The sequence below is a fragment of the Gavia stellata genome, chromosome 3, assembly GCF_030936135.1.
Source record: "Gavia stellata isolate bGavSte3 chromosome 3, bGavSte3.hap2, whole genome shotgun sequence".
Taxonomy (NCBI): domain Eukaryota; kingdom Metazoa; phylum Chordata; class Aves; order Gaviiformes; family Gaviidae; genus Gavia; species Gavia stellata.
This window is the reverse complement of record NC_082596.1, coordinates 152185-168390: the sequence shown is the minus strand read 5'-3', so window position 1 is coordinate 168390 and position 16206 is coordinate 152185. Positions and strand designations below refer to the sequence as shown.

At 63.4% G+C, this 16206-nt stretch overlaps 1 protein-coding gene across 1 annotated transcript in view; it reads right to left on the bottom strand.

The window, feature by feature from the left end:
• The window catches only part of BOP1 (BOP1 ribosomal biogenesis factor), a 72320-nt gene that overhangs the window by 23898 nt on the left and 32216 nt on the right, over positions 1–16206 (bottom strand). The window lies entirely within an intron of this gene.

Sequence of the window (16206 nt, the reverse complement as noted above, 5' to 3'; positions counted from 1 at the left end):
TGCTCCTGGGGGAGAGCCAGCGCTCGGACGTGCCCCGTCCCAGGTCTGACTTGAGCAGCGCTGGTGAAACCGCTCACGGAAACACCCTGCTCTCCCCGTCCCCTTCCAGCTTTGAGCCACTCCATCCCCTGAACTCTGAGTCCTGGGGTGCTGCATTTGTTGAGTTTAATCAATACATGCTGGTGTTTCATGTCATTGATATGATAATATAAAGCCTGAGCAATTTGTATAATTAAAAATGAATATGGTTCAGACACACGGCAGGAGCTTCCTTCCTTCCAGAGCCCCCCGACCCCCCGCACACCATAAACCTCTGCTTTCACCCTCACCCGCACTGCCTTTAGACACCGTCTGGTCAGCAAGCGATCGAGCTGCAGCTCGAGGTCCGCTCCCCCGGCGCCGAGCACAGCCCCTCCGCCTGCCCCCCTGCCCACGGGACGGAGCCCCGGCGCAGGGTCTGCGAGGGGGGGAGCCCTTCCCGCAGGGTGGCCCGGGGCGAGCGCCGACCCCCGTGTGCCACGCTCAGAGCCAGCTGGAGGACCAGGTAAAAAGCAGGGACTCGGTGAAAACCAGATGCTGCAGCTGAGCTGAGTTTCCTGGGGAAATAAATTACACACATACGCCACAGCATCTCAGCGCTTGCCGGCGCTCCTCCAGGCAGCACTCGCTCCGAGATTTCACGGGCCTCTGGCTGCAGGGCAATGAAATGCTCCTTGTGTCACCGAAACGGCGTCCCGAGGTTATAAAAAGCGCGAGATGGAGTCAAGGTTGAGCTCCGTCCCCCACGAGCAGCAGGTGAGGGGCCGCTCGGCTGTCAGCACGGCTGCGAGCCCCTCCTCGCTCCCTCCCGCGGCTCGGGAGCCCAAGGGGGTGAGCCCCGGTGCCGAACGGCTGCTGAAGTGTGGGGTCCCGGCGGGCCGGGGCTCTGAGCTCTGCCGGAGAGAGGAGCGACCCACCCCGGGCGCACCAGGAACGCTGGCTTCTCCCTGCCCCGCCAGCGGTACCCAGACCTCCTCCGAAGGACACGGGCTGCCCTGACCCCCCAGGAGCCCTCTCTGCAAGAGGGACTCGGGGCGCTCCGGCACCAAGAGCGGGGCTCCCCGGGGAATGCCCAAGGGCACTCGCCAGCTCAGCAGGGAGAGGCACGCCGGCACACGGTGCGTGCAGGAGGGCTAGGGGCGGATGCGGTGAGAGAGGGATGGAGAGGAAAGAGGAGGAAGGGAAGCAGCGCAGGGCACGGTGGGCTCCACGTGTTGCGGCAGGGGGAAGGCGGCCACAGCCAGTGCTCCTCCTCACAAAGACGGAGAACACCCCACGGCACGTTGGGGAGCCAGCAGACCCCGGCACCCCTTGCCAGCGCTGGTGAGTACCCGCTGCGCGGAGGGGCCCATCCTTGATGGCTAAAACGTGCCGTGAAGCATCTCCCTGCTCAGCACAGCACGGAGCCAGCCACAGCCCGGGGAGCCGAGACGAGATGGGAAGGCAACGAGGTGTCAGCCAGTGACCCGAGCCCCTGGGGACCCCCACACCTTCTCCCCGGCTGTGCGTGGGACATCGTCTCTCAAAGAGGGGAACCGCTGCGAGCCCTGGAGAGCCCAGTCCCCTGGGACCCAGGGCTGCTCCACGCCGGTTGCAGGAATTCCCCAAAGACAACCCAAGGCTTCTGCAGTTTGCCTGGGATGAATTCCGAGGGCCGCGGGTGGGTCTCGGAGGGGCTGGGAGCCACGCTCTGCGGCCGGGAAGGCGAGGGGAGAGCAGCAGGACTCAGGGATGCTCAGCACCGGGAAGCCGTCAGGCTGGCCAGGCGTGACTGTCCCCAGCTCCTCTCTCTAAACACACCAGTTCAGCGGAGGTCGGGAAATAACGGACCTCTGCCACCGGCGAGCCACGGGCTGCCGTGGGGCAGCGTCCCCCAGCCGGGCTCAGCGCAGGCAAGGGCTGTCCTGCCAGCCACGGGCCGGGCTAGCTCCCCGGCCGGGAGGTGCGGGAGGGTTCCCTCGCCGCTCTGCACGGCCCTCGGATGCAGGAACGTCAGAGGCAGCGCGTGCCAGGGCAGCCAAGCGGCAGCACGGCTTGGCCTCGCTCCCCCGGCGTTAACGGAGCGGGAAGAGGCGGTTTGCTTCACGCCGAAGGGTTCAGAGGCCCCGAGCGGCTGGAGCGCAGGGCTGCTGGTTTGACACGCTCGGTGCTTCACTCACAGGGAGCCCGGCTGGGCGCAGGGGTTTCACGTAAGGGTTTGGAAGCGCTCTGCTTCACAGAGATGGAAATTTTTATATTTTTAATTTCAATATTAGTGGTTTCAAAGCTGGAGAAAGAGGTTTGGAAAGCCTCCCTGCCTCTCAGGCAGGACCCAAAGGCATACACCAGCGGTGATGGATACTGTTGAAATGAAATTTGGAGGCGTTGGGGAGGAAAACTTTGATTCAGTGGAGTCCTTTTGAGTCCTGCAGATGAGGTCGTAACACTCAACACTTAAATGATGCTTCACCAATTCCAAGGGATGCTGCCAACTTGTCCCCACCCACACCGAGGCTGCTGCGGTCATGCAGGGACAGGGGATCGGTGCTCAAGCAAATAAAAACACGGCAAGGCAGTGCAGTTCGCCTTCGCGTGCGCCCGGCAGAACGGTGCTGGCGATCCGCAGGGTCCCCGCACAGCTGGAGCATCCGAGCCGAAGCGAAGCTGCCGAGCCGCAGCTCTGCACCAACAAGGTGCAGAAGGCACCGGTTTTAGCCGCAGACGGCAGAAGAGGAGGACTTGAGCAGCAATGCCCTGGCAGACGGCGCGCTGCGCATACCTTGGCAGGCAGCAGCTCCGAGACGCTGCCACCGGATCCCGCAGGGCCTCTTCCAGCCGTGCATTCCTCTCCCAGCTCATCACCGCGGGGCTCTGCCACCACGGGCCGAGCGCAGATGCTGCTCTGCCCGGGCGGAGCGGGGAAAAAGCTCCAGAGGCGGCCAGGAAGGGACGTGCTTGCACAGGTACAGCTGCGGGAGATGCAGCTTTCCCCCCACTCTAACAGCGCTCACCAGCCGTGCTGCTGGCAGCGCCGGGCTCTGCGCAAAGCCAAGTGCAGACGGGTTGTATCCTGCGGGCACAGCCCGTGAGCGGAGGCAGCAGCCAGGTCCGTTCCCCGGCACAGCTGCTCACCTCCCTGCCCCGCTCCCGGTGCACACGGGGCACGTGCCACGCTGCAAGAGGTGAAAGCCCTCAGGAGCAGCAGAAAAGCATTCCCGGCTCGGAGGCTGCTTCTGCTCGCCGGCTGGCGCCGCGGGGACGGGCGGACATCCGCAGAGAGCCGTGCGGCAATTACTCTCAGCTGTGTGATAGGGCCTGCCCGGGTGCAGAGCAATTTTCCACCACATATTTGCTCTGTGAAGTCACAGGTAGCTCCAGGATTCGCACGTCTGCCCACATCCAGGACGTGCTGCTGGCTCATGGGGGATGAGGAGATGGGCTGCAGCTCCCTCAGCAACCGCCTCCCGCGGGACCGGCAGCAAGCCTTGGGCAGGCTCCCCCGAGCCCCTCGCTGCCCGCCCGGGGCACCACAGCTCTCCTCTTAGTCCCCGCTCCAGCCCAGCCCTCGCCTTCAGCACCTAGGATGTGCCCCGGAGCGCGGTCCCCAGCCCGCAGCCCTGCCGTAAGCTCCAGGAGCAAGGCCCAGCTCCCGCTGGATGCAGAGGAAGGAGCGGAGCGCTTTGGGGCTGACAGCAGCCCCTGCGGTGCTACCCACCTTCGGTCACCTGAGACGCGCTCCAAGGGACAAGAGCTGCAGCTCCTGCCTTCGCCGTGAGCCCGGGAGACCCACAACTAGGAGAGAAAGAAGCAAAACGGGCAATTCTGCGAGCAGGCTAAAAGACCAACAGCGCGGAGATGCCCGACGCAGAGGACGACGGCCCTCCCTCCCTTCAAAGCTCCCAGTTCACAAGTGCGGAGACCCTTCAAGCCTGACGTGGGACCGCACTGCAACTGCTGCCCAGGAACCAGCCCACGGCGTCCCACCACGGCGCTGCCCTGAGGTCCGACAGCACGCGGGGCTGAGGCTGGGAGGCGCTGGCCCGTTTCCCTCCACCGTCAAAAGAGCCGACGAGGCACGCTGATGTGATTAATCTAGCACCAACAGAGCTCCGCTGAAGGTCGCTTTCTGCTGCGCTCCCTTTGGCCCCCCTCAGCAAGCAGAAGACCTCCGGCACGTCGCTCTCAGCACCCGGCACACGCGTGGATGAGACTGCATGAAAACGCTCCACCTCGTGCAACCGGGAGTGAACGCCGCCTCCGTCACAGCCCTCACAAAGCAAGCTTCACCCATCCCACAGCACAGCTGAGGGTACAACCAGCCACGGGCTTCGCACCCCTCCAAATCCCAGCTTTAGCCCCGAGACGGCACAGACCTGGGACACCCCGGGACCAGCAGCAGCCCGGGACGGAGCTGCCGCCAGCCCTGCTGCAGGAGCTTTCGGCCCACCGCGGCCGTACCCTCGCTGACCCCCGTGCTCCCCAGAGCGACTGGGATGTCCCAGCAACGATCTCCAAACCAACAGCAGAGACCCCGGCCCGCTGCCAGCAGAACGGCCCTTTCAAATACTTGTTAGCCAAATGATCGCCCGGGGTGTCATCTCCTGCCAGGGGCTGCGTGGAGCCCCTGCCTGCCCTCCCCATGCCTCCCGCCGCGCCCAGCCCGGCTTCTCACCGTCTCCCCCTCCGCCCCCATCCGAAAGCTGCTGACCCACGCGGAGCACGTGGCAGCCGAGCTGAAACGTTGGAGCTAAACTACAAGCCGGTTTGCAGAAATTGAGTGTGAGTCCCTTGTGCAGGGGAGATCCGGGGAAACGCAGACCCGGCTGTGCGGTGCGTGGGGCCCCCGGCCCCTCCGGCAGCACCCACATGTCCCCACACGCTGCTGCAGCGGGGACCGGAGGCCTCTGCGTGGCTGCCACCGCTCCCGATCGCTTCCGTACACCTCCCCCAGCCCCTTCTCCGTCACCCTTCAGCCACACGTGCAGCTGGCAAGCTATTAAAATAATGCAGGTGAAAATTATAGGTTAGCTAGTAAAGCCTTACAGAGGTCTCCGAGAAGAAAGGAAAAGGGTCTTTAAAAACACCTTTCTGGTGGTTGGGGAAACAGAGCTGCCCCAGGGCGTGCTGCAGCCCTCCGAGCTGCGAGGCTGGCCAGCTGCGGGGCCAGGAGAGCTCGGAATCACAGAATCAGTACGGTTGGAAAAGACCTGTAAGATCATCGAGTCCAACCTGGGGGGGGAAAAAAAAAAAAAAACAAAAAAAACAAAAAAACAAAACAAAAAAAAAAAAAAAAAAAAAAAACCACACCACAAAACCCACGCCACACAACAACAATAACAAGCCACAACCCACCCAACACCACACAGCACCATGTCCATCAAGCTACATCCCACAATGCCACATCCACACGCTCCTTGAAGACCTCCAGGGAGGGTGACTCTACCACCTCCCTGGGCAGCCTATTCCAGTGTTTCACCACTCTCTCAGTAAAGAACTTTTTCCTAATATCCAGCCTGAACCTCCCCTGGTGCAACTTGAGGCCATTTCCTCTTGTCCTGTCACTTGTCACTTGGGAGAAGAGACCAACACCCACCTCCCCACAACCCCCTTTCAGGTAGTTGTAGAGAGCGATAAGGTCTCCCCTCAGCCTCCTCTTCTCCAGGCTAAACAACCCCAGTTCCCTCAGCCGCTCCTCATAAGACTTGTGTTCCAGACCCCTCACCAGCTTCGTCGCCCTTCTCTGGACGCGCTCCAGCACTTCAATGTCCTTCTTGTAGTGAGGGGCCCAAAACTGAACACAGTATTCGAGGTGCGGCCTCACCAGCGCCGAGTACAGAGGCACGATCACCTCCCTACTCCTGCTGGCCACACCATTTCTGATGCAAGCCAGGATGCCGTTGGCCTTCTTGGCCACCTGGGCACACTGCTGGCTCATATTCAGCTGGGTGTCGATCAACACCCCCAGGTCCTTTTCTGCGGGGGAGCTTTCCAGCCACTCGTCCCCAAGCCTGTAGCGTTGCCTGGGGTTGTTGTGGCCGAAGTGTAGAACCCGGCACTTGGCCTTATTGAACTTCATCCGGTTGGCCTCAGCCCATCGATCCAGCCTGTCCAGATCCCTCTGCAGAGCCTTCCTACCCTCGAGCAGATCAACACTCCCTCCCAACTTGGTGTCGTCTGCAAACTTGCTGAGGGAGCACTCTATCCCCTCATCCAGATCATCAATGAAGATAATAAACAAGACCGGTCCCAAAACCGAGCCCTGGGGGACTCCGCTTGTGACCGGCCGCCAGCTGGATTTCACCCCATTCACCACAACCCTCTGGGCTCAGCCATCCAGCCAGTTTTTTACCCAGCGAAGAGTGTACCTGTCTAAACCACAGGCCGCCAGCTTCTCTAGGAGAATACTGTGGGGAACAGTGTCAAAGGCTTTGCTGAAGTCCAGGTAGACAACATCAACAGCCTTCCCCTCATCCACTAGGCGGGTCACCTGGTCATAGAAGGAGATCAGGTTGGTCAAGCAGGACCTGCCCTTCATGAACCCGTGCTGGCTGGGCCTGATCCCTTGGGTAACCTGCACGTGTCCCGTGAGCGCCCTCAAGATGAGCCTCTCCATAACCTTCCCCGGCACCGAGGTCAGGCTGACAGGCCTGTAGTTCCCCGGATCCTCCTTCCGGCCCTTCTTGTAGATGGGCGTCACGTTGGCAAGCCTCCAGTCATCCGGGACCTCCCCCGTTGACCAGGACTGTTGATAAATGATGGAGAGCGGCTTGGCAAGCTCTTCCGCCAGTTCCCTCAGCACCCTTGGGTGGATGCCATCAGGCCCCATAGACTTATGAGTGTCCAGGTGGCATAGCAGGTCGTTAACTGCTTCCTCCTGGATCACAGGGAGCCTATTTTGCCCTCCATCCCTGTCATCCAGCTCAGGGGGACGGATACCCTGAGGATACCCGGTGTGGCTGTTAAAGACTGAGGCAAAGAAGGCATTAAGTACCTCAGCCTTTTCCTCATCCTTCGTGACAATGTTCCCCACCCCATCCAGTAGAGGATGGAGATCCTCCTTGGCCCTCTTTTTGCTGTTAATGTATTTATAGAAGCTTTTTTTGTTGTCCCTCACGACCGTGGCCAGGTTGAGCTCTAGCTGGGCTTTCGCCTTCCTAATTCCCTCCCTGCATGACCTAACGAGGTCCTTGTACTCTTCTTCACTTGCCTGCCCCTTTTTCCAGAGGTGGTAAGTTCTCTTTTTTTCCCCAAGCCTCAGCATAAGCTCCTTGTTGAGCCAGGCCGGCCGTCTTCCCCGCCGGCTCTTCTTACGGCACACGGGCACTGCCTGCTCCTGCGCCTTCAAGATTTCCTTCTTGAAGAATGTCCAGCCTTCCTGGGCCCCTTTGCCCTTCAGGACCGTCTCCCAAGGGACCCTCCCGACCAGTGTCCTGAACAGGGCAAAGTCTGCCCTCCGGAAGTCCATGGTAACGGTGTTGCTCACCCGCCTCCTTACTTGGCTAAATATTGAAAACTCTATCATATCATGGTCGCTAAGCCCAAGACGGCCTCCGACCTTCACTTCACCCACCAGACCCTCTCTGTTCGTAAACAGCAGGTCAAGCAGAGCACCTTCCCTTGTAGGCTCGCTTACCAGCTGCGTCAGGAAGTTATCTTCGACACACTCGAGGAACCTCCGGGACTGTTTCCTCTTAGCTGTGTTGTACTTCCAGTAGACATCCGGTAAGTTGAAGTCCCCCACAAGAGCAAGGGCTTGCGACTGCGAGACTTCTGCCAGTCGCTTGAAGAACACTTCATCAGCTTCTACGCCCTGGTCGGGTGGTCTATAACAGACCCCCAGCAGGATATCCGGCTTGTTGGCCTTCCCCCTCATCCTTGCCCATAAGCATTCAACCCCGTCGTGACAATCATCCAGCTCTATACAATCAAAGCACTCCTTGACGTACAGAGCCACCCCACCGCCTCTCCTTCCTTGCCTGTCCCTCCTGAAGAGCTTATAGCCCTCCATCGCAGCACTCCAGCCATGCGAGTCGTCCCACCATGTTTCTGTGATGGCGACCACGTCATAGCTGCCCCGCCGCACGATGGCTTCCAGCTCCTCCTGTTTGCCGCCCATGCTGCGTGCATTGGAGTAGATGCACTTGAGCTGGGCTATCGGTCTTGCCCCCGACAATGGCATGCCACCCCTAGGCTCACCTCTGGGTAGCCTGGCTTCATCCCCTTCCCCCTTCAAGTCTAGTTTAAAGCCCTCCTGATGAGGTTTGCCAACTTACGGGCAAGGATTCTTTTCCCCCTTGGGGACAGCTGGACACCACCTGCACTCAGCAGGCCCGGTGCCACAGAGACCACCCCATGGTCAAAGAATCCAAAATTCCTCTGGTGGCACCAGTCTCTGAGCCACGCGTTGACCATGTTTGCTTTCTTATTCCTTTCAGTGTTCCTCCCCGCCACTGAAGGGATTGCAGAAAACACCACCTGCGCACCCGATCCATCAATCAGTCTCCCCAGCGCCTTAAAGTCCTTCTTCATCCCTTTCACGCTTCTTTGCTCTATCTCCTCGCTGCCAACCTGCAAAACTACCAGCGGGTAGTAATCGGTGGGCCGTACCAGACTGGGGAGTTTCCTCATGACCTCCCTCACCCGGGCCCCAGGGAGGCAGCAGACCTCCCTGTGGGTCGGGTCAGGCCGGCATATTGGGCCCTCCGTTCCCCTCAGGAGGGAATCACCTACAACAACCACCCTCCTTTTTGCCTTGGTAGAGGTGGTTGTGATGCGTGGGGCAGGCTGTCTCGCCCTAGGCAGCCCCGCAGATGGACTTTCGTCCACGTCCTCGTTAGCCTGGCCCTCAAGTTCCAGAGCCCCATATCTGTTATGTAGGGGCAGCTGAGAAGGTGAGGGTGAGGGAGGCCGGGAGGGGATTCGCCTGCGGCCCCGAGCAGGGACCTTTTTCCATTCCCCTTCGCCTCCTAGGTCCCCTCCTTCTGCCCGGTGGCAAGAGGGTAAGGGGGCCTCTGCTTCTCGTGGAGCCCCTTCCCCTCGCCTGACCCCCGGCATCGCTCCCAGGGCACCCCTTCCCCTCGCCTGACCCCTGGCATCGCTCCCAGGGCACCCCTTCCCCTCGCCTGACCCCCAGCATTACTCCCAGGGCACCCCTTCCCCTCGCCTGACCCCCAACATCGCTCCCGGGGCACCCCTTCCCCTCGCCTGACCCCCAACATCGCTCCCAGGGCACCCCTTCCCCTCGCCTGACCCCCAGCATCGCTCCCAGGGCACCCCTTCCCCTCGCCTGACCCCCAGCATTACTCCCAGGGCACCCCTTCCCCTCGCCTGACCCCTGGCATCACTCCCAGGGCACCCCTTCCGCTCGCCTGACCCCCAACATCGCTCCCGGGGCACCCCTTCCCCTCGCCTGACCCCCAGCATTACTCCCAGGGCACCCCTTCCCCTCGCCTGACCCCTGGCATCGCTCCCCGGGCACCCCTTCCCCTCGCCTGACCCCCAGCATTACTCCCAGGGCACCCCTTCCCCTCGCCTGACCCCTGGCATCGCTCCCCGGGCACCCCTTCCCCTCGCCTGACCCCCAGCATTACTCCCGGGGCACCCCTTCCCCTCGCCTGACCCCCAGCATCGCTCCCAGGGCACCCCTTCCCCTCGCCTGACCCCCGGCATCACTCCCAGGGCACCCCTTCCCCTCGCCTGACCCCCGGCATCACTCCCAGGGCACCCCTTCCCCTCGCCTGACCCCCAACATCGCTCCCGGGGCACCCCTTCCCCTCGCCTGACCCCCAACATCGCTCCCAGGGCACCCCTTCCCCTCGCCTGACCCCCGGCATCGCTCCCCAGGCACCCCTTCCCCTCGCCTGACCCCCGGCATCGCTCCCGGGGCACCCCTTCCCCTCGCCTGACCCCCGGCATCGCTCCCCGGGCACCCCTTCCCCTCACCTGACCCCCGGCATCGCTCCCGGGGCACCCCTTCCCCTCGCCTGACCCCCAGCATTACTCCCAGGGCACCCCTTCCCCTCGCCTGACCCCCAGCATTGCTCCCCGGGCACCCCTTCCCCTCGCCTGACCCCCGGCATCGCTCCCCGGGCACCCCTTCCCCTCGCCTGACCCCCGGCATCACTCCCCGGGCACCCCTTCCCCTCGCCTGACCCCCGCATCACTCCCAGGGCACCCCTTCCCCTCGCCTGACCTCCGGCATCACTCCCAGGGCACCCCTTCCCCTCGCCTGACCTCCGGCATCACTCCCAGGGCACCCCTTCCCCTCGCCTGACCCCCGGCATCGCTCCCCGGGCACCCCTTCCCCTCGCCTGACCCCCGGCATCGCTCCCCGGCACCCCTTCCCCTCGCCTGACCTCCCTGCTCTCCGCAGCGTCGGCTCACGACGGCTCGGGGAGGCAGCAGGTCCCTGCCCACCCTCTGGCCGCGGCAGTAGTGGTTCGCCGTCTCGAGCCCACTCCTCACACCACTGCGCCGCCTGCATCCCCCCGGCTCTGCCGCCGAGGGCTCAGACAATTCGGGAGCATCCCTGAGGACCCTCGGTGCCTGTCACCGCAGCGCCGAGCACTGGCCCAGCGGGCTCGTGAAGTGTTTTTCCCTCCCTGCTGTTCTGCAAAAGGCCAGAAGCCAAAAAGGAAAACGAATGAGCGGGAGAGAAGCCGAAGGAGGTGACGCAGCCGGCCGCCCGCGCGCGAGAGGCAAAGCAGGACGAGAGGGAAATGCTCTTCAGCTCCTCGAAAGGGGCCCAGCTGCCCCCCGCCACGGTGAGCACAGGACAAATCCTGTCCCGGAGCTGTAGCTCAGCGGGTGCAGGACCTGCACCGACCACAGCGGGCTGAGCCAGCCCAAGCCCGGGCGCAGACACGCGTCCTGTGACCCCCAGGTCCCAACGGGGGACCGACGTCCGGCTGGACGGAGCCCTCTCACAGCGACGATGGCCGGGGGATCAGGGCAGAAGAGTTTCGCCATCGTAGGGTGAAAGCAGCACAGCTCCAGCAGCCGCCCCTGAGCCAAGCGCTATTCCTCGGGGAGCTGCCGGGGCAGCAGCCGGAGGGGAGCGCGACGGCCGGCTCGGGAGGAGGAAGCGGGGTCAGCGCTGCCCACAGGCAGCGGCCGCTCTCCGGAGAGCTCCAGCCCCAGGCACCAGAGAGACTTTCCTTCCCGACAGCTTCGGCTGCAAGGAGAGGAAGCGGCTGCGTGCTCGGAGCTCGCCGCGCTCGACGGCAGCCAAAGCACGCTCGGAGCCCGCTGGAAAAAGCAGGGCCAGGGCTCCGGGAGCACGGGCAGGGGCAGCCCCTGTGCCTGCACTGCTGGGGGCGGCTGTGCTGCCCTGCAGCCGGGAGCGCTCCTGGGGAGCCGGCGTCACTGCTGGGATGCTGGGAGCACTGCTGGGATGCTGGGATTGCTGCTGGGGAGCTGGGAGTATTGCTGGGGAGCTGGGAGCACTGCTGGGACGCTGGGAGTATTGCTGGGGCACTGGGAGTATTGCTGGGGTGCTGGGAGCACTGCTGGGATGCTGGGATTGCTGCTGGGGTGCTAGGAGTATTGCTGGGGCGCTGGGAGTATTGCTGGGATGCTAGGAGTATTGCTGGGGAGCTGGGAGCACTGCTGGGATGCTGGGAGCGCTGCTGGGATGCTGGGATTGCTGCTGGGGCGCTGGGAGCACTGCTGGGGCGCTGGGAGCATTGCTGGGGAGCTGGGAGAGCTGCTGGGATGCTGGGAGCGCTGCCGGGGAGCTGGGAGTGCTGCTGGGGAGCTGGGAGAACTGCTGGGAAGCTGGGAGCACTGCTGGGGAGCTGGCATTGCTGCTGGGGAGCTGGGAGCACTGCTGGGATGCTGGGAGCACTGCTGGGGAGCTGGCATTGCTGCTGGGGAGCTGGGAGCACTGCTGGGGCGCTGGGAGCATTGCTGGGGAGCTGGGAGAGCTGCTGGGATGCTGGGAGTGCTGCCGGGGAGCTGAGTGTGCTGCTGGGGAGCTGGGAGTGCTGCTGGGGAGCTGGGATTGCTGCTGGGGAGCTGGGAGCGCTGCTGGGGAGCTGAGAGCATTGCTGGGGAGCTGGGAGCGCTGCTGGGATGCTGGGAGCACTGTTGGGGAGCTGAGAGCATTGCTGGGGAGCTGGGAGCACTGCTGGGGAGCTGAGAGCATTGCTGGGGAGCTGGGAGCGCTGCTGGGATGCTGAGAGCATTGCTGGGGAGCTGGGAGCACTGCTGGGAGCTGGGAGCACTGCTGGGGAGTTGGGATTGCTGCTGGCGAGCTGGGAGAGCTGCTGGGATGCTGGGAGTGCTGCTGGGATGCTGAGTGTGCTGCTGGGGAGCTGGGAGCACTGCTGGGGAGCACTGCTTTGGAGCTGAGATGTTTTGGGCCAGCAGTGTCACTGGCCTTTTCTGCTCCAGCACCTTTCCAGATTCCCAGGTAACTGCTTACTGGTCTTTCACCTGCTGAGAGATCCCTAGGGAAAGCCACACAGATCTGCAGCCTGGAAAAATGCTTTCCAGCAAGCGTATGGTGACTAACCTAAGCACTGAGAGCAGCCAGGTCCGGGTCTGGCTGCAGCACTCACCGGTAACCAGCGGCACGTTCCCCAGCCTGGGCACTGGCCTGTGCCGTGCGTGGGGCTGGCTGGGCGAGGGACCGGGCTGGCGGAGGTGTGGAGGTGGCATGGCCGTACCCACCCGGGGAAGTCACGGCCATCCAGGGCCACTGGAAGGATGCTGGGAGCCACCAAAAAGAGAAATGCACCATACCACACACGCAGCAACCTCAGCCCAGCAAGCAGGCGAGGCACAGCACCACACACACAGCCTGACCCAGCCGGAAGCGGCTGCACGGAGCACCGGCTGCGCAGCCCAGGACAGCCCCCGGCAGTTGTTTCTGCTCCCAAGTGTACGCTGGTACTGGGAGTGAGGAGAGGCAACCTGTCGCTGGGGGAAATCCCTGCGTCCAAGAGGGCAGGACTAGGGATGAGGACTTGAGGTTCCGGGTCCGGTTTCCTACCAGGAGAGCGCAGCCTGTTAGCACACGTGGATTTGCAGGCAGACGGGTTTCAGAAAGAAGAGACGGGTCTCGCCACCCCGAGGACGGCTCCAGAGGCAGGAGCAGCGGTGCCTGGGGGGACCTGGCCCTTCCCTGGGCCACCATCCGTCCTTGTGCCCGTCCTCGCGGGGCCCCGTCGCCTCCTCCCTCTGCACCCCAGTGAGAAGAGGAAAGCGCCGCTGCAGACTCGCCAGTCGGTGGGATTTTCTCCTTGCGCAGACACGCACTAACTTTGTTTACGAGTGCTCAGCCCTCGGCCCCGGGGGGCGAGTGAAACGATAAAAAAAGAAAGAGAAGAAAGCCCAAACACGCCGGCGCACACCCACAGGCACCGCAGGACTCAAACGCTCCAGCTCAGCTCCGGGGATCAATTTCCCCAGCTATTCTACATGGCTGCGGGGCTCCGGGGAGCTCTAAAAACAGGAAGCCAGTGGTGTAATTTTGAAGGAAATTCTCAAAGCCAAGCCATTAAGGGCTAAAAAGGAGGCTGCATCCAATTCGATCGGAACAGAACAAAATAAAAAACATCATAATGGCAGGTTCAATATTGAGAGTAACCCAATTCCAGATTTCCTCCGCTTAATCCTGCAGGAACCCGCAGATGGCTGGGGGAGGGGGCCGTGCCCGGCCAGTCTGGCGGGGAAGACGCTGCCATTGCCGTGTCCCCCTGTGCCACTGGGAAGTCGGATGGCACCGGGGACGGGCACCTCTTCACGCCGGTACGGGACGGGGTGCTCTCTCCTGTGTGGTCAGCCCCGCTGCCAAACGACCCCGTCCGAAACGGCGACCGCCTGCGGCTCTCTGGGTTTACGGCTTAAGGCAGAGCTCTGGCTTTGCACCGAGCGAGCGGGGGCCCTCCGCCGATGAAAATTTCCTGCTGCTCGCTAAGGCCGACGGCGGGCTGCTCCTCTCCTGCTGCAATGCGAGCGCTGCGCCCTCGGACGCTCTCCCCTCCGCGGCCACGAGCACAACGGCCTCTCTCCTTGCTGCCCCTTCCCAGCGGCTTGGCCGAAGCCGCGCCGGCCGCTCCACGCTCTCCCGCTCCGCCAGCCCCCGGGCACAGGGAGGGCTGCTGGGGCGAGCCGAGGTGGGGAGGGCGAGAGGGGTCTGGCCCCCCAGCCAGGACCCTTCCCCAGGGCACGCTGAGGCCCAGCCTGGGAGAGGCTCGGCCACCACCCTCGCGCCCGACAGCAAAGGTCCGTGCCCCCTAATGAAGTCCCCCCCGGGCTGACGCATCTCCGTCATTCACTGCACGGAGCGATGCAACTGTGCTGGAGCCCCTCAGCCTGAGCAGGGGGGGCTGTGCCCCCATAACCCCGCTCTCGCGGGGCTGCAGGTACCCCAGGGCCTGGAGCCGGTTTTAGGATGCACACCGGGGGCAGCCAGGGCTGGGAGAGGCGGGGAAGTCACTGCCGAGCCAGGTCAGCGTGACAGCACCTTGCTCTGGGATGTGTTTCGTGCATCGGTCGCGTCAGTGCGCTGGAATCTGGGGACGGGAGCCGGAGCCCTGGCTCTCGGCCGAGACGCTGCCTTCCCCTGCCCGGCCTCGCCGAAGAGCTCTGCACCCAGCGCGCACTGCGGGGAGCGGGACGGGTTGGGAATATGCGGCAAAGGACGTGCCGCCCTCCTGCCGCAGCCGTGCCGCCAGCGGCTCCCAGCCTCCGTGGGCCGATGGAACGGCCCAGAGCAGCACCAGCCATCCCACCGCGGGCGCCTCGCTGCTCGTGCCGCCGGCCCTCGGAGGGGTCCCACGGCCACGGCGGCAGGACGCCTGGCCCCGGCGAGCCCCCCGCTCACAACTACCTGTCCCCAGGCTTGGGGGAATGAGCTGCCGCACTCACCACATGATCCATCACAAGGTGCTCCCTGCCTGCATCCCTGCTTAGCACCTGCGAGGCTGCCAGGAAACACATGTGACCCCGCTGGTACGGCTCGGCAGGCCTTTCTTCCTCTGATTTAGTTGCTGTTAGCTTTTTTTTCCACCCTCCCCCTTGCCTCGCTCCGCTGCCTGCCCTCCTCGCTGAATGCTTGCCAGCTGGGACTCACCAGCCCCGCTCCGCCGAGCAGGGGCAGGTGCCGCCCCGAGCCCCCCACCCCGGAGCGGGGCAGGAGCCCCGGTGGGCGCGCGGGGAGCTGGGACCCCCTCGCCCCCCACCGCGCCGGCTTTAATCCCATCGTTCGGCCGCGCAGCCGCGCTCCCCGGCAATGGCGATCGCTCCCAGTTCGTGCGGCACGGTCTCCCCGTCCCCGACAGTGGCCCGTGTGCCCCCTCCCCACCGCCGCCCCCCCGGCCCCCTCCCAAAGCAGCTCCAGCTGTCAATGGCTCAGATGGGAAGTGCAGGTACGCTGCTGGCTCCCTGCCCGTCTCCCCTGTGTCTGTCTGGTGAAAGAGGAAGCCAGTCCACCTCTGGAATCCTTCACTCTCTCCTCGTTCCTGCTCTCCCCGCGTCTCCCCCGGGGATTCGGGGTCAGCCTCTCTCTCTCGGTCTCTCTTTTTTCCCTTGCCCCTCTCGGATTACAATGCATGCAGTGTTCGCTCCAAATCCCCCACTGCACGTTAATTCTGTTCCTCTGTCTCTAACTACCAAACTGCTTTCCTGTGCCTCCTGTCTTTCCATTCCTCCTCCGCTATTTTTTATCTCTGACAAATAGAGCACGTCAGCTCCAATTGGAGTGAGCGGGATGGGGAAGGGGCTGCGGGAGCAGCCAGAAGCCACGGAGGAGGGCGAGCGAGTGGGGAGCAGAGGCAGGCCGGGGCAAGGGACGGGGAGCCAGCACGAGGGGTCCCCGCAGGCAGAGACACGCGGGTCCCCAGCTCCGTTGGCCGAATCCCAGTCACTTCCAGTGCTCCAATGGGACATCCCAAAACAAAGAGCTTAGAGCAGGGCCCCGGGGCTCGGAGGCCACCTGAAGCAGTCGAGACCTCCCACGCCATCCATCATCCCCATCTGCCTCAGTTTCCCTCTAGCACACAAGGCGGGCTCTCCTCCGAGGGCTGGGGAGGGAACGCATGCCCGGGAGCTTGTCTCGGAAATCTTTGCTGCCGCCCAGAAGCCGAGCCGGACCGCGAGGCAGGGCGCAGAGCAGCACAATTGGGAACAAGTTTGTAACTCCCTTGGCCTGCACGGGGCACGTCGGGCGGCAGAGGGTCAGTC